The following is a 19,501-nucleotide window of genomic DNA, read 5'->3' on the forward strand; positions in this document are numbered from 1 at the left end:
GAATCTAAGAGATATGCGCCCGGCCTAGAGTAGAACAGAAGTGGTTGTCAATCACGCACGTTCATAGTTGAGAATGATGATGAGTGTCACGGATCATCACATTCATCAAAGTGTTGTGCAACGTATATTTTGGAATAAGAATAAAAGAGAATTGAATAAAAAGTAATAGTAATTGTATTGAAACTTGAGGTACAGCAGAGCTCCACACCCTTAATCTATGGTGTGCAAAAACTCCACTGTTGAAAATACATAAGTGAAAGGTTCAGGCATGGCCGAATGGCCAGCCCCCTGAATGATCAAAAGACCGAATGATCAAAGACTCAAACAGTCAAAGATTAAACTGTCTAAAGATGTCTAATACAATAGTAAATTATCCTATTTATACTAGACTAGCTACTAGGGTTTACATGAGTAAGTAATTGATGCATAAATCCACTTCCGGGGCCCACTTGGTGTATGCTTGGGCTGAGCTTGATCTATTCATGAGCTGAGGCTTCTCTTGGAGTTGAACTCCAAGTTATAACGTGTTTTGGGCGTTCAACTCCGGATCATGACGTGTTTCTGGCGTTTAACTCCAGACAACAGCATGTACTTGGCGTTCAACGCCAATTTACGTCGTCAATTTCCGAATAAAGTATAGACTATTATATATTGATAGAAAGCTCTGGATGTCTACTTTCCAACGCCATTGAGAGCGCGCCATTTGGAGTTTTGTAGCTCCAGAAAATCCATTTCGAGTACAGGGAGGTCAGATTCCAACAGCATCAGCAATCCTTTTGTCAGCCTTTTTCAGAGTTTTGCTCAAGTCCCTCAATTTCAGCCAAAAATTACCTGAAATTATAGAAAAACACACAAACTCATAGTAAAGTCCAGAAATGTGAATTTAACATAAAAACTAATGAAAACATCCCTAAAAGTAGCTTGAACTTACTAAAAACTACCTAAAAACAATGCCAAAAAGCGTATAAATTATCCGCTCATCAGTTAGATGCAAAATATTCAGGATTTAATAATTTCAATCATTTACATTTTAATTACAAAAAATTGGGTTAAAAATTAATTATAAACTTAATAATCGATAATATATATTATATTAGTACGTAAATAATAATATCTAATGTATTAATTATTTATTTTTTTTACAAAATTAATGTATAATTTATTGAGGATTGATTTATTTATTGAGGATTGATTTATTATCCAAAATTTTTTTCATAAACTTTGTAATATATGAAAATTGTAATCTTATTTTTTTATTATTATTTAAAAAATTCTTCATAATTTTTTATATAATTAACTTTTATTATTGCTTTTTGTAAAACCCGGTTAATTAATGGCTAATTAGCCTATAAATGAGAATTTATTATAGAAAGCCCAAAATGTGATTTTTGTGGCTAAATATGATAGAGGAGATTGAGACGAGAATTTTGGTACCAATTTTATAGAATTCGGGCCAACTGGACCCAAAGTGAGCCCTTGGCCCAACATAACTAAACCAAAACCCTAGTTTTCAGCATTCTCTCTCCTCACTAAACACACTCACATGCTGAAAATGGAGGCCATGGAGGGAAGAACACTCTCTCAAGTTCTTTCTCTCCTTTGATCTTCAAACCACCATAACTTTTGATCTAGAGCTCCGATTGCCGCTCCGTTTGCGGCCACGCGTTCACCGCGAAGAGCTCTACAAAACCCATACAATTAATCTTGAGGTAAGCCACGCTTTTCTCTTCGAAATTCCAGCCTTGTTTTCGAGTTTTATGAGAAAAAATGTTGAGATTTTGGGCTCTTTGATGTTATAGGACCCAACTCTCTTGAAGGAGAAGGTTAATCTTGCCTCCTTGGACCTTGGGTGTGGTAAGATTCTCAACTCTAGTGTAATTTTGTTATTTTATGATGTTTGGGTTTTGAGATGTTGTGTATGGGTATGATGGTTGTGGCTTAGGTTGTGTATGTGTGGATATTGGAGCTTGATTGGTGATTTTGAAAAGCTTGAAAAAGGAATTTGATGGTGAAAAATCTGTTCTTGGAGGTGTTGAGGCCTTGAGAGCTTGTGGATAAGTGATTTGGAAGTGCTCCGGTTGAGCTTGGGAAATCGGCTAAGGTATGGTTTCGGTTTCCCGTATCTAATATGTAATATGGTAGGAAATACTTAGGCTAGAGGCCCTAAGATAGGCATTGAATTTTTGATGTTATTGAATTGTTGATATATATGATGTGGTCATATATGTGATGATGATTAATGATGCCTTGATGGTATGATGTATGAGAAATATGCATGTTGTGATATATGCTTGATGACTGGTTATGGTTGAATTGTGGGTTGAACCATGTTGATGGTGAGTATGATATTGATTGTGTACAATGATGATTTAGAGGAATTGATGTTGTGAGAGTTGGCATGAGGAAGAGTATATGATATGTCAATATATTTGAGTTTGAGCCACTTGGGTGAAGTGGGTTAAAATGATGAGATAATGATTTTGATAAATTGTGGTAAAGTGTCAATGTGTGAGTTGAGGAGGCTTGATGTTGAAATTGATATATTTTGATTGATTTCAAAGAAAAGGGATGAAAATTGATATATTTTGATTGATTTCAAAGAAAAGGGGATGAAAATGGCATGTTTTGATTGATTTTGAAAAGAGTTGGAAATGGCTTGTTTTGAAAATGGCACTTTGTGGTTTTTATGAAAAACATGGTTTTTGGGCATACTTTGGTGGGACATAACTTGGACTACGGATCTCTGTTCTGTGCTAAATCTATTTAGAAATGAAATTGGATCCGGGATGTCCATGCCGTTCGAAGAACAGGTGAAAAACGATTTAAAATGAGAAAGTTATGTCCGTTGGAAGATTGGAATTTAAATTGGTGAATTCTGCAGCTTTTAACTTAGAAAATTTTTAGCAGAATGACCCCTTGCGCGTGGGCGCACTTGGCGCGTACGTGTCGTTCTTCCAGACAGCGCCATCCACGCGTGCGTGTGATGTGCGCGAGCGCGCCAATGGTGCTGCACCCAATGCCCAGCTATTTTTCAGAGAGTTGTGCCAGAACTGTGCCAGCTTTATGCTTGGGCACGAGAGTACCCACGCGTACGCGTGGTTGACGCGTGCGCGTCATTTGACTAGTTTTCAATCCACGCGTTAGCGTGCATGACGCTTACGCGTCGATGAGTTTTCGACGCCATCCACGCGTGCGCGTGGAGTGCGCGTACGCGTGGACCTGTTTTCATCCCAAAGTTGATTTTTGAGTTTTAAAAGCCAAATTTCATACTTCTAAGCCTCCGATCTCATCACTTATGTCTTAAATCATTATGATATGTCTAGCTATGAGAAAAAGGGCTAGTGAATGTGGCAACTTGCGAGTGAAGCAAGGGAAAAATGGATGATCAATGAGGATCAAGCATGAATATGTGAGATGCGAAGGATGGTGGTGGAAGTGCTTGTTATGCCATGGGCCGAAAGGCTGTAATTGTTAATGAAACGGCTGGTTATGGATTTAACCGTGTGCCGGGTGGCTGGTTATGGATTTAACCGTAGGCTGGAATGGCTGTGTATGATTATAAGTATTGGTTGGTTCTGGACTGAACCGTGAGCCGGATGGCTGATATGGATGTTGATCCATGGATGAGAATTAATGCATGTATATGCTGAATTATTGATAATTGTGATTTGCACTTCCACTATCTGAGATACGAGTTTCCCTGGGTAGTAGCAGTGGCTAGCCACCACGTGCTCCAGGTCGAGACTTGAAGCTCTTTTGACCCTATGTCGTCAGGGTGGCCAGGCACTGTGAAATTCCCGGACGAGCTCAACCCCAAAAATATTCACCAGTAATGGTGATGGATAAATATTCACCAGTGACAGTGAAGGTGATGGATATAGATCATGATTATGATCAAGTTTATGATGAGTATAACTCGAGTTGGGGATGCGTGACAGAGGGACAGTCCAATGGTTAGCTGCCAGGACTTATCGGGTTGGCTCTATAACCGACAGATGATATCATCAGCCACTAGGGACAGGCATTCATCATATGCATATTATATGAATTGTTTGAGATTGCCTATTTGACTGCATATTACTTGCTAATTGTCTAAATGCCTTAATTGTTCCTATTTGTATACTTCTTGTTTGATATAACTGTGTCTGCTACATTATACTTCTGCTGGTGATTGGGAGGTTTGAAGGAATTGGAAAGGGAAGTATTAGTTAGACTAAAGAATCTTTAGTCAGATGCCCTTTATGGTATAGCCTGTTTATAAGCTTTGATATTATCTGGTGGAAGTTCTAGGATTGCCTTCGGCTTTCCTCTATTATTATGTATTATATATGTGGAAGCTGTTACCATGCTGGGGACCTCTGGTTCTCACCCATGCAGATTTTGTGGTTTTCAGATGCAGGACGTGAGGTTTCCCGCTGAGGCATGCTGGAGACTTCTAGATTTGCGAAGATCCTTTGTTCTCGGGGCTATGTTTTGGTTTATATGTTTTGTTTAGATACTTTTATCTCCATTAAATAATACAAACTGTGATGACTCCTCTTATGGGAGATTTTGGAGAATAGGTTTTATGTATTTGTGTCCCTTTGGGTCTCCTTTGGGGTTTTTCTTATTTTATCATATGTATATATTGTTATGCTCGGACCGGTTATCTTCGCAGCCGGATCTTGAGTCTTGATATTCCTGTTTTTGACACTCCTTTGTATATATATAATCTCGCGTTGGTTACCCTTATTCATTACGTTATCGATCGGAGTGTTGCGCTTTCGAGTTGCGGTTTTTGTTTACCCCTTTTTCTGCAAAGGCTCCTAGTTATAATCAATCATTTCATACTACTATACGTACTAATTTTTTTATTTTAGAGGTCATAATACCTTGCCATCTCTGAATTATGACTTAAGCATAAGACTCTGTATGGTAGGGTGTTACACTTTTATACTAAAAAATATCAATTTATACTATTTACATATTTTTTACTACTAATAAATAAATAAGTATTTGCACTATTATACTTATTGTCTTAGATGATGACTTAAGTTACTTATTTTGTATGTTAAATTTATTAAATATTAAGAAGAAACAATTGTTCAATAAATTATATAAATAGTCATTACAGAAAAGAAAAAAATTATATATCATATATAATAATCCTTGATATATATAGTGTCATGTATATATTAAGATTATCTATTTTAATTATGTGAGTGATTATTATTATTTTCATTTTTTTGTTACATTAGAAAATAATATTTAAATCTAAAAAAAGATAATTAATTTTTTTAATTGAATTAAAAAATGTCTTGTAAATATATCCAACTTTTATATATATTAAGTGTTATAATATTAAATAGTATAATATTTACTGTAATAATGACTCAAAATATTAATCCAAGATATATTTGGGTCTAGTAAGACCTCAATGCAAGTAAGATCAACTAAAATTCATTGTTAGGGTCCCAAATCTAACTTATGTTCATTACCTTAAAGGCCCAATGCAGCTAAAGTCCACGTGTCCCCTCTTAAATCTACTCAGATTGGATCTCCATTGCTAGTTAGATATGGTAATGAATACTTAGGGGAGCGTGAGAAGCCCCTTCCCATCCCTCATTCCTATTTAAAAAAAATGCTCTCGTTCCTTTTTCGTCATTGCAAGTTTCCATTTAATTATCCCTTAGGAAACGCAAATCTTCTCAGGTATCTATGAATATTCTTTGAAAACTTTTGAAAAAAAATTAACATAAAAAGACATAATATAATAATTATAAAATAATCAATGTAATATAATTCAATACAATTTATAACATATTCATTATGAAAAATAACATTTTAAAAGGAGAAAACATAAAAATATATTCCAACATAATAACATAATATACTTTTTTGGGACGATACTGAGCGACGTAGTGACGGACTTGAGAAGCAAAGAAAGTGAGTTATAGAGAGAGGATCGAGGCTGAGAATGAGAAAGAAAAATTTCGAATTGGTGACAGAAATTAGGGTTACTAAATTCAAGAAATAGATTTATGTATATACAAATTAGGATAAATTAATAATTTTATATTTGTGTATATTTTAATAGGTTTTATGGGCGGATACTTATGTCCGTGTCTCCATTAGGGGTGGCAAATGGAAAAATCCGCCCTGTCTTGCCAAAAGTCCGCCATCTAGTGGGTTGGTCTGCCCCGCCCCGCCTAAACATATAAAATCGATGCAATAAGGTTCGATTTATATGGTCCATGCTAAATCGAAGCAATAAAAAGGTTCGATTTATACTCACTTAATAGCAATCCGACTCATTTTAAATCGAATCTCCTTTGTTCGATTTAGTAGCATAGATAGCATCCAAGTAATTCAAATCTTATAGATTCGATTTACTACGAAAATACATAATTCGAACTTCATAAATTTGATTTACATATATATGTAAATTGAGACATGTACGTAGCCTTTTTTAATTTGGGGATATACGTAAAATTGGTATGCAAATGGTTTATAAAGGTGATTTACCCCACATATTATATCTTGTGAAATCATAATATTTTGAGAAGTGATATATAAACAACTTAAATGTTGATAAATCTAAAAAATTTTAGAAAAAAATAAAAATGTAAAAAAATTACATGTTGATCTATAAGATTTTTTAAAAAAAAAATGTCCATAGTCTATGATTAATAACTTTAAAATTATATATATGTTATTTATTTTATATATTTTTATTTTATAGAGACTTATAATTTTGTTATCGCCGATGTTAGTGGTTATAGAGAAATTTTTACCTTTAAATAAATTATAGAGAAATTAAAAATAAAAGTAGTTGCTATTTTTCTGACAATTCATTTAGTTTTTAGTTTAAATTAAAATTAAATTATATATTCAATTTATATTTGTTTGTTTATCCTAATGATTATATATAATAGATAATATATTTAATCATGTTTTGAAAGAAACTATTAACTTTTATATAATTGAAAGTTAACTATAAAATTGAAACTAAAATAAAGTGAAATACAATAAACATACTAGGAGTGAAAGTAAAATAAATAATTAAAAATAAGGTAACAAAATAATTAAAAAAAAGTAAAGAAAGACATTAAAATAATGTCTGTAGTTGATAAAAATACACTGTAAAAAAAATTAGTATAAAAAATAAATATAAAAGATGAAAGACAAAAATTAAGATATATTTTTGTTAAAAAATTCAAGAAAAACATTATGAAAAAGAACCTATTAATCAAGTTTTGTGAAAATATTATAAAAAATTTAAAATGTTAGTAAATAAAATAGTAACTCCTTTAAGAATTATTAATCAAAATACATAAAAGCACATTATGATTCGTAGATATAGAAAATAATAAGAAAATAATTTAAATTAAATTTATTTATTTATTTTTTATTTATTAAATAATTTAATATTTATTTAATTTTGGTTAAATCAGATAATATAATTGATTAGTATATTATATTTTTTTTGCTAATTTACATTTAATAATTTATCTCTAACTTTTAATTATAGTAAAAATGTAAGATATGATGCTAATAAAAAAGTTAAAGCGACATAAATTTTTTACTAACAAAAAAAATATTTTTTTATTTTTTAGACACGTATCTATTTTTTAAAGTTATACATTTTAATTTATATAAATTAATGATAATTAAATGTACAAAAAATAATAATTAATAAAAAAATAAAATTTAAAATAAACATGTCCTGAACAAATTAAAATAAAACAAAGACTTTTAATTATGATCATTAATTATAATCACATATATTTACTTCAAGATTTATATTTCGAAAATTCAGTATATTAATATTTTATATTTTTATTTCTCAATTTTAGACTATCACAAATATTAGTTACTCTCCAATAATGACAATGCTTTTAAAAAAATAAATATAATTAAATAATCTTAAAATTATATAATAATTTTTAAAATAACCTAAAAAATATATAATTACCTAAAATATAATATAATATTTGTGTAGTAACTTAAAAAATATGATGGCTTTTATAATTTTGTGTGGCTATCTATATATAGAAAGACCAAAAGACCATGATTATCTAACAAAATTAATTTTATTTATTGCGTTCAATTTGAATGAGTACAAAATAATCTTATTTTAGTTTGGTCCTTAATTCACATTATTTAAATTTAGCTCAATAAATATAATTTGATTTGATTTAATTATTAGTGAAAAATATCTCAAAAACCTATTTTATTCATAAATTTATTATTTTAATAATTAATTAATTAATCTAATTAGTTAATTAATACAGATAATTAGTATAATTAATTTGGTTTAATAAATTAAAAAAATAAATTAAAAATACTAACATAAATTAAAAATTACTAGCTAACAAAATATTAAAAGAAATAAATTAAAAAATACTACCAAATCAAATTGACATAAATTATGTGATATTTAAATATCTAATCAAATCAATTAGTTGATATAGTTCATAATAAATTATATTTAATGAGTTAAAAGAAACAAATTGCTAAACACTCTCATAAGCATGTCATGTTAAAGTGCAGAAACCTGATTTTTATATAATAGAATAGATAATAAATAGAATATATGAGAATATGATAGCTGACATATTTTAATTATGAAATTGGTATTATATAATCGATTTTTTCTAAATCCTTATTGCTTGTTTGTTGCTAATTTTTACGTAATTACTTAATAATTTTCGCCTATAAAACTATCAACTACCTAATATTATGATTTAATTAATAAAAATGATGATATTAATATTTTTTCATAAGTCTTGTTATTATTTATAATTAGAAAATAGCCATAAATAAATTTATTTTTTTAATGAATGTTAATTTTGTTGTCAAATTCTAAATTACCTTTAAAATTTTAGCGTAATTGAGTCTAATTTCTACATTTAATTTTGAAATAAATTTACTCAAAAAAATTAATATGTAAATCATATTATTATTATAAAATTACTTTTTTAACATAATTAATGGTGCTTGTTTGAACTATTAAATTTAGCTTCTAGTAATATTAAATTCAACCTATATTTATTATCTTGTGCCTTTAAAAAATTTACACGACTGACATAAAAATATAAGAATTGAAAAAAAATCATTACAATTGGTATATTCATTTTAAAAAATATTCTTTTATCTAATACTATAAAAAAATACATTGGACATTTTGAATTGTTACAGGTCAACTTCCATCCATAGTAGTAGAATGCCTAAATTGAGATATATTCATCGAACAAACAATCAATAAAACACTCTTCGGTACTTTCTCATTTTGGGTACACTTATACATAAAAGAAATTATACATAAAGGAAAAAAAAAAGAAGAAAAGATAATGACTAATAAATTAATCAAATTAATTAATTAGTACACATAATAAATTTAGTTTAATAAATTAAAAAAATAAATTAAAAATATTAACAAAATATTAAAATAATAAATAAAAAATACTACCAAATTAAATTGACATAAATTATAATAAATTAAATGACATTTAAATATCTAATCAAATTAATTAATTGATATAATTAGTTTATCGTAATAACTTGTATTTAATGAGTTAAAAGAAATAAATCGAGAAACACTCTTAAAAACATGCCACGTCAGCTCTATCATTAAGTACAGACATCCGATTTTTATATAATAGAATAGATATATGTTGGGATTAAATTTTAATCTGATTCCTAACTTTTTAATTGTCTTATTTCAATTTCAAAAATTTTTAAAGGAATTTAATATTGCCTCACCATTAAATTTGATTTCAGTACATAAATAAAGAGTCAATAACTTTTGATTTCAGTACATAAATAAAATCGATCCACTAATAATCACCAATATAAAAATTTTTTCTTTAATTTTAGAGCATTAATAATTAATTGATAAGATTTGGGATTTATTTACAAGAACAAAATTAAAAAGAATAAGTGTTATAGAAAAATTTTGGTTATATTATTCTAACATACGAATTAACACTAACGTTAATGTATACAATACTCACTTTATTAATTATTTGTGTTAAATTTAATGTTAGGACAACATTAAATCTATTAAAATTTTTTAATATAAAAATAAGTCATTTAAAATATTAAACACAAAATTAAAATTTGACCTAAATTTTAAAGATCAAAATAATATTTTATTCTTCTAAAAATAAATAACTAGGATCAATAACGGCCTAATCTTTTAGATTTTCTCATACAAGAACACATTAATTGAGACCATAACATATATGGAGTAATAATTCATACTACCTTAATTATTTTTAAATAAGAATGAATTTGTGTTTAGAAAATCTCACTGATCATTGGCTTACCAGATAATGCAATAATTGCAACACTCCCTTTCTGGAAAAAAAGATTATCCAAAATAATTTCAGTTATATCTCTATGAAGGAACAAAATCAAATCAACAATCAAGTGTAATAATTTATAATGCTTTATAATTAATCAGATTCTGGAGATTTTATTTTCTTGTTTAATTCAACTACATTTTTGTCTTTAGTGCTTTTATATATGTTTGAGAAATGCCGAAGCTTAATTGGAGAACTAATGATAGCTGCTGCATCTTCTTTCTTTCTTTTTTTTTTCCCTTTTGTTTTTGGTGAATGAAATGTTGTCTAATTGAATTGTAGTGATCGATAAGATATCAGCCAAACTAATAAGTTAACAATGTTGTGATTAATTCAGACAGCTAATAAATTAGTATGTTTTAATCACAACTATTCTGTAATTCAAAAAAAAAAAAAGAACTAGCCTAATTCTACAACCAACCACATGAATATATATAAAATAAAAAATCAACCACATGCTTAGGCAGTTTAATTTACAACCACAATTCTAATCCGATAAATGACCAACTTGAAATTATTACAAGCAAATACATGTATGTATAATAATTGGCAACATGTGTTTCTATTTGTTAGCCTTGAGAATGAGATCCGGTTTTTTTGGTCACATCTATAGTTATGATTTTTTATCGTGACAAAAAATTATGGTCATGGTATTTTAAAAAAGAATAATCTAAACCGGTTTATAATCATAGTTTTGGGAATGATCTAAAAGAATTTATGAAATTTTTTTTGGTAATGAAAAAAGATTTATAGTCACAATATTTAAAAAATGATGACCTAAAAAGATCTATAATCACGATTCTGAAGGATGGCCAAAAGGGGTCTATGGTCACGGTTTTGGAGATAGTCTAAAAGGGTCTATGGTCACGGTTTTGGGAGTGACCTAAAAGGGTTTATGGTCACAGTTTTTTACAATGACAAAAAAAGGGGTCTATAGTCACAATTTTTCAAAATAGGGTGACTTAAAAAGGTCTATGATCACGATTTTTGGGGGTGACTTAAAGGGTCTATGGTCACAAATTTTTTAGAAAGCGTGACTATAGAATACCTATGGTCACGGTTATTAGGGGTCGCCTAAAGGGACGGTTTTTTCATTTTTTTAAACTCTATATAAAACGGTGTCGTTTCTCCCTTCGAAAATCTTCATTTTTATTTTTTTAAATCCCTAAACCCAAAACGACGTCCCCCTCCCAAATTCCCCATTCCCTCGTAAGTTCTTAATAACCTAGGGAAAAAAAAGAAGATAACCTAGCAGCCAAACCCTCTCTCCTAGCCAGCCACACACCCTCCTTCCCTCTTTCATCAATCACCAGCTTTGAAGCCCACCGTTCGACGTCGCCTTGCTCCAACCTGTGAAGCTAGGCATCAGTCGCGCTTTGGCCACCGTCCATCATTGCCATCTCTTGGGTTGTTTATGGAGCTTGTCTCGAAGTCTCAAACCCCTCGCCGTTTGTGTCATCGTTGTGAAAGCCTCAAAGCCCTCCCTAAATTCGCAAATCGCCAGATTCTACGGGCCTGGTGTGCCCGCTCTTCGTGTCATCACTCACTCACTTACTTACTCCATTGAGTATTTCAAGTATGTTTTTTTCTTGCTTTTTTTTTCTTTTCTCATGCATGCAACCTATTTGATAATTTGACTCTGAGATTACTAATGTAATATTTTTTTTATTTGTTACTAATCTGAATCTGAAAAGAAATTTGTTTTGAAGTTATCAACCCAGAACGGATTATAAATATATAAATATTTCAATTATGTATGTGCTCATCGTCATATATACTTGGACAATAAGATGTGTTGAATTTTTTTTGTGTGCTTCTTCTTATTATCAGTTATATTTGTTGCAAACACATATATTGGGATTATATACGTAAAGACACTAGTACTATTCAAATGTGTCATTAGCATATTAGTTTTCCTGAAATCAATAATATATTCATATTAAAATATTCTTCCTTATTTTACTTATTATTTTATTGACTATTGGAAAATATTTATAGTTTTACCAGCAATGCCGAGAAGTGGATTTATGGTTCTAATTGAATTTTTCTTTTCTTTTTATTTTAATCCCTCACTATTGTTACTCCAAGAACTCTGGCATAAAGGATGAGTACTGAGTAGGACAGTATAATTTTTAGATAGAATAATTTATCTGAGATTAGAGCAAATGATAACAACGATTCTCTATAGAGGCCATGGATATGCGAAATTGAGAATAATAGAATTGGTACTTAGCACCGATGTATTTAATTTTTATATTATTTCATTAGTCAGGGGAAGAATGTCTCAGAATTTTTATGTTAGTGATAAATATCTTCTACATATTAAGCTGCTAAATAATGATGAATATTACTATCATAATATGCACTCTACTCTTGGTTTAAAATGAAACACGAGTACCTTGATAAGGTTTGACTCCAGCAAACCATTTTCAAACACCTTTATTAGAAATATTTACACAAATCAAATATATTATTTTATTTCAATCAAACATTATATTGTCGTAGTTTGGGAAATATTCATAGTTCATCATTATAGGATCTTGTGAGGTGTACTTGATTTATTAATGTCTGTCTATGCCATCTAAGTCTGCAAATATGCATCTTGAGCATCAAATATTTACATATTGTCTTTGATTCCGATGTCTTAAGAATGGTAATGAGTTTGTTGATGTAAGTGCTATAAAAAATGATTGGTCATGAGTAATTGTTGAAAATACTTGTTGAAATTTTATGATTTTATAAATTTTCAAGAATGTTTGTTGAACTTTTTTTCTTCTAAATTTTCATTGCTGATGAGATGAATATTGTTGCTGATTACTAGATTCGAACTTAAAAGTTAATTAGAAATTTTGGTTACATCCTTATCATGAGCTTGTTCTGAATAATAATGCTTTTTTTCTTTTATTACTTTTGTTTCTGATGCAGGTTTATTAGTGATTTTGTATGGTGTCTTCCTAGTTTCTCTTTCTTTGAATATTTGGTCATGTGAACTAACTCAATTTTTGCAACCATGAACAACCTCAAAGTAACACATACACTATGCAGCTGACTATGTTTCATATTACTCTTGATTTTATGACTTATATATGCTACTTGTTCATTTTCAATTTTTTTCACAATGAAATATTCAGTGACAATCTTTTTAATCAATACTTTTTAAAATTTTTTATTTTTAAATTTTTTATCATCAAATTAAGATTAAATTAATCGAAAAAGAAAAATATCCTCTCATTTAGAATTTTTTGCAATCTTACTCTCAATCATATCTTAGTCTTAATTTTTATCTCCTTCGTGTTTAGCTCTTACATATACACCCAACATCATCAGTCTCGTTCAATCTTTTTTTATTCTCGCACTGCTCTGCTCTATTTCTGTGTAAAGTCATTTTTTGCCTTTATATTCAATTTTTTTGTGCCGCTTTGTTTGTTTTATCTTGTCACCGCTTGTTTTGCATAATCTCATTATGCTTCTACTTTGTTTTGCGTTGTCACCGCTACTATTTTATTTTTATTGAAGCTTGCATCTTTTTAGATCTGTGTTTGAAACTCGTGTTCTTGTTGAAGTTTATATCTTTCAGATCTGTTCTTCTTTCTTTTCTTTTACTAATAATAATATTAAAATTGACAATTTTGATAATATAAGGTGTATTGAAAATTAAAATAAAGCTAATAATTCACATTGATCATCGATAATTCATGATCAGAACAATAATAATGATAATAATGAATTTTCCCTGTATACAAAATAAAACAAAACAAAACAAAATTCAAGAGAAGGTAAATAACATTCAAAAATAGGTAAATCAAAATAATCAATTAACAAATATTTATCCTGAATTAGTATAAAATACAAGATATTTTCTATTTTAAACTTCTATTAAAACACATCGACAAGATAATTTTAACAAGAGGGTTGGCTAAATAAGCAACAGCAATATTAAAATACATCAACAAAGAACTACCTCAATTTGCAACACTAAATCAACAAATTTAGTAGATTGAAATTGATAAACTAAATTCAATATAAAATTTTAACATAACGGCAAGCCCAAGATTCATGAGTGTTCAATTTGCGGTTCATAATTCACATCTGGACAAGCACTTGGTGGTCACATGAGGAGGCATAGGACAACTGTCATCACTATTACTAGTCCTCAACCAACGCTGGAGGTTGTTAAGCTACCGCAGAATCTTCTGGATTTGGATCTTAACCTTCCGGTACCAGCCAACGACGACCACCACCACCGGGATTCCCAGTTTCAGTTCTCGGGCGCACAGAAAACCATGATGCTTTTTGCTGCACCACCTTTGGTGGATTGTCATTATTAATTAGGAGGCCAGGTTGGGAATTAGTTGAACAAGCTAAGCTAAGGGGAAAATTTTATTATTATCATTATTATTGTTTTGATCATGAATTATCGATGATCAATGTGAACTATTAGCTTTATTTTAATTTGAATTACACTATACTATTACGATTGTCAATTTTATTATTATTATTATTATTATTATTAGTAAAAGAAAAGAAAGAAGAACAGATATGAAAGACATAAACTTCAACAATATCATGAGTTTCGAAAAAAGATCTAAAAAGATGCAAGCTTCAATAACAAGAAAACAGTAGCGGTGACAACGCAAAACAAAGTAGAAGCGCGATGAGACTATGCAAAACAAGTGATGGCAAGCTAAAACAAAAAAAGCGGCACAAAAAAGATTGAACAGAAAAGCAAAAAAAATGACTTTACACAAAAATAGAGTAGAGCAGCGCGAGAATAAAAAAAGATTGAACGAGACTGATGATGTTGGCTGTACGTGTAAGAGCTAAACACGAAGGAAATAAAAATTAAGACTGGGAGATGATTGAGAGTAAGATGCAAAAAATCCTAAATGAGAGGATATTTGTCTTTTTCTATTAATTTGATCTTAATTTGATGATAAAAAATTTAAAAAATAAAAAGTTTTAAAAATTGTTGATTAAAAAGATTGTCTCTGAACTTTTCATTGTGAAAAAATTGAAAATGAACAAGTAGTATATATAAGTCATAAAATCAACAGTAATATGAGACATAACAGGCAGCTGCATGGTGTATGTGTTTCCTTGAGAGTTGTTTATGGCTGTAAAAGTTGAGTTAGTTCTCATGACCAAATATCACTACAACATTCTTACTAATTGGTGGAGGTTTTATAGTGGAAGTTTTTAAAAATCTCCCCAACATAATCTATTTGTAGCAATTTAGAAACCCCCCAAATAAATTTACACAGCTTAAAACAACCACACACCCAAAGGCCCATCCAAATACTCAAAGTCCATACCAAAGATGCAAAATAAGGCTAGCTTTGAATGAGAAGAAGAGTGAACAAGACCAATTGATCGAAACCCTAAATTGTAGTCTTCGTCAACGTCGCTACCGCCACCATCGGCACCACCACCGCCACCGCCATTCATCTCCTTGCCACTAGCGCTAATGCCACAACGTGCTTCGACAATCTCTTTTTCTGTTTCTTCTTTCACCGCGTCTCTTGAGTTTGCGTCACGGTAACTTTTGAGATCTCCTTCTGCATTCTTTTATACATTCCTATGGAAGCTTTTTTTTTTTGTTAATTTTGTGATTTCCTCCACATTAATTTAGTTTGATTGATTACTCCTTTGATTTTGAATTTGGCTTGTTAATTTTGCGATTATTCAATAACTTGATAGCGATACAATTAGTATTGATATTTTTTATATTGGTTTGAATCTCATATCAGTTGAACAGACCTGAATTGCGACATGCTCTCGTGTTTAAATTGCTAATGCTATCTCCTAAAAAATAAAACTGTATCCAATCCAAATGGATGAAATTTTCTAATTTGATGTCACTCTTTGAAGTTATCAGTTTGAAAGGTATGCCTTTGAAATTCGGAAAAATCTATCGTTAGATTGGTGTAGCCAATACACTTAATCCACTGCTTGTAGCGTAATATATGACAAAATGGAATTTAGGAAGAAAATTTTGTCTTGTTGATTTGAATTAAGAAGCCATCTTTAATGTAGGAGGAGAAGTAATATGAAGCTACTCTTAGTAGAGGAATTATTTGACTAATCTGACGGTAAATCCGATGGTACTCAACTTTTTTCTTGTAGTGATACTTGGTTGGTACCAAGAATCAAGTGATCTTCTTTCAACCATGCAATGGCTTTTGATTGTTTGCTTTTGCAAATTCAGATAGGGGTTCAGACACAGATGATAGAAGGTCAACTACAGGCTTTTATGTCTATTTAGGATCCAATATGATCTCATGGGCAAGTAGAAAGCAACATTTAGTAAGCAAATCCAGTGCTGAAGCTGAAATTCAAGAGCATTGCAGTAGCAGAAATAGATGTTCAATGGATCCGTCACCTGTTTACAGAACTTCAAATCAAATGCACTCATGTTCTAGTACTTTATATTGACAACATTAGTACTGTGATGCTCACTGCCAATCTAGTTCTACACAACAAAACCAAGCACTTCAATTTGAATCTTCATTCAGTTAGAGAAAGAGTCAATTGAACACAACTTGTTATAATGCACATTCCATCAATTGACTAAGTAGTAGACCTCCTTACCAAACCTCTCTTCCTTCACAGTTTTGAGAAATTCAAAATCAAACTCACGGTATTGTCTAAGAAGATCATGAGTTTGAAGGGAGTATTAAGTATGAAAGAGTCGAAGTAACTTAGTGAGCAAGAAGAAGAAGAACTCTTCTTTTAATAATTCTGTATTATAACTACTTTCAGATGTCATTACTAGTTTAGGCTGAGTCAGATATATTTAATTAGCTCTTTCTATATATAAATATGAAGACTGCTTTTATTGTAGAGTAATGTAGTTACACTTTTCATAATCAATTCCATTATTTTCTTCATCAAGTTCTTCCATGCTTCTGTTTATCACATTGTTGGTCATCTTTCCGTTGATCTCTGGTACCTATCATTTTGATTCGGTTCATTTTAGATTGTGCTTGTTTTATTAATTAAACAAATCAAGTTTAATTTTTTTTATATAGAATGAGGGCAGGTTTGAATTTTTTATAAAGTCTATTAGTTAAAAAAAAACTAGAATATAGACTTTAAAAAAAAGCTATGAGTTAGTTGGATTGGCTTATCAAAATAATATTTTTGTAAAAATAAATTATTTTTAATTTGGATTTGGTAACTACCCATTCATAATAAAAAAAAATTCAAGAGTAGTAAAAAACTAGTGAAAATTGTAGCTTTTTTCCTTCTCGAAAGAAAAAGAGTTTAAGTTTATATTTATAGGTATGATATATAACTAACGATCGATATATAAACGAATTATTATTTATAAATTATGAATAAAATTTTTTAAAATATATTAAATGTTAATTTAAATTTTTTAAGTTTATTGTTCTAAATTAAAGTTTATGAAATAATCTTTTAAATTGATTCATAAGCTTGTCAAATTTTTAAACAGAACCACATTCAAACCTAAAAAAAAAAACTTATTCAAAATAATATACTTATATTTAGGTCGTATATTTATAACATAGGTCAAACTTATCTAAGACAAATTTTGTCTTGATCTCACCTATTTTTCCTGCTAAACTAGTTTATAAAGGATCAGAGGGCTATTTTCCATAGCCACAAAATAAATAAATAAATAAATGATAAAATCAATATTATATGTTAAGTATCAATAAAATTATCAAAAAAAAATTTTTTTTAGTCGGATAGATTGTACAACCCCCAATTTTAGGTATCACTACACATCCACACTGCACACTCACCCACACAATACTAAAGGGTTTCTTTTTAACTTGGTGCATACACCAAAGTTCAAACCTGGATGTAACGTATTAAGAGGCACATGATTTACCATCTGAGCTAAGACTCAGCTACAAAATAATAATAATAATAATAAATAAGTAAATAAATAAATAAAAATTTATCTTAGAATAAGATCCAGTTTGGGTAACCAACTTAATTAAGCTCTTTTTGATAAAATAACTTAAACAATAAATGACTCTGTTAAAAGTAACTTATAAATAAGTTATTTTGTGTTTGAATTTTTAACTCTAAAAGTGTTTATTTTATAGAAATGTGATGAAAAGTATAAGTATTATGAGAGAAGTCATTTTTTTAACTTCTCTATAAGCTCCTAAATAGTTTCTTAGAAAGTTGTAATTCAGTTTTGAAAATTGCACCAGACATTAATACTACTACTTTTCATAAGTCAAAAGTTAAAAAAAAGTTACTTCTAAAATTTCCAAACGGGCCCTAAATAATCTTCGGAATTTGGACGGAACTTCTATGCTTTAGTTAATGGATTCTTGGACGGAATTTCTAACCCAAATACAACCATTTTTGCTTATGTGTAGTTTGGGTTCTATTTGGAACACCTTTGTGTGGGCTAGAACTTAGAGTTATGTAAGACACATTTATTATATTATTTTTGCATATGACTTTATTACCATAACTACAACTTATTACTATTACGTTATGCAAACAATGGTGTTGGACTTATCAATGGTGCGACAATTGCATGAGACTTAACGTGTGATAAGAGAGAAATGTTATTGTAATATAATTTTTAAGGCCTTCATTAGTAGGAGTGTGTGGGTGTATTGTGTACCTAAGAGTGAGAGGTTGTTAAATTTACCGACAAAAAAAAAAGACCTTCATTGGTATAATAGTTGTTGCAAAAATTCCAAAGTAATTTGCTTCATTGATTAGAGAAGAGAAAAGAAGATAAAGGGCTCGTGTGGGGATCCATGCTCCGCCACAACGATTGATGTTTTTATTGACTCCTATTTTTTATAAACTCTACTATTGAAATTATAGCTTTTTTTGAAAAAGATGTAAATAAAATAACAATATCCTAACTGATGACTTTTTTATTTATATAAAAGCATGAAAAAAATATTATTTTTCATAATGCGCATGTCTCAAAAGTGTTTTTGAAATGCGTATGGTCATTTCATGCCAAGCATTTAAGGAATAGAATTTGCCTCCATTTTAAGGGAGGTGCATACAAAATGGATGAGGAATACTTTGCGCGTGAGAGAATCCATTCCAAGAGAAGCAGATACTAAATGAAGCAACTCATGTCTACCAGCCACAAGATGGAGCAATCTGTGACTGACACACGCGAAATGGAGACTTCAATAGAGCTG

The 19,501-nt window shown here is 29.8% G+C and overlaps 1 long non-coding RNA gene across 3 annotated transcripts; it reads left to right on the plus strand.

The window, feature by feature from the left end:
* Positions 1 to 11,533: 11,533 nt before the first annotated feature.
* On the plus strand, positions 11,534 to 17,237 carry LOC127740651 (uncharacterized). Of its 3 annotated transcripts, XR_008001362.1 has the most exons (3): positions 14,084 to 15,881; positions 16,380 to 16,435; positions 16,552 to 17,237. It is a non-coding gene; the product is annotated as an uncharacterized LOC127740651 (long non-coding RNA). The 3 variants fall into 3 exon arrangements; XR_008001361.1 differs by lacking the exon at positions 14,084 to 15,881 and adding an exon at positions 11,534 to 11,922 and having other exon boundaries at positions 16,380 to 17,237; XR_008001360.1 differs by having other exon boundaries at positions 14,019 to 15,881; positions 16,380 to 17,237.
* Positions 17,238 to 19,501: the final 2,264 nt, after the last annotated feature.

Source organism: Arachis duranensis, chromosome 7 (assembly GCF_000817695.3).
Source record: "Arachis duranensis cultivar V14167 chromosome 7, aradu.V14167.gnm2.J7QH, whole genome shotgun sequence".
NCBI lineage: Eukaryota > Viridiplantae > Streptophyta > Magnoliopsida > Fabales > Fabaceae > Arachis > Arachis duranensis.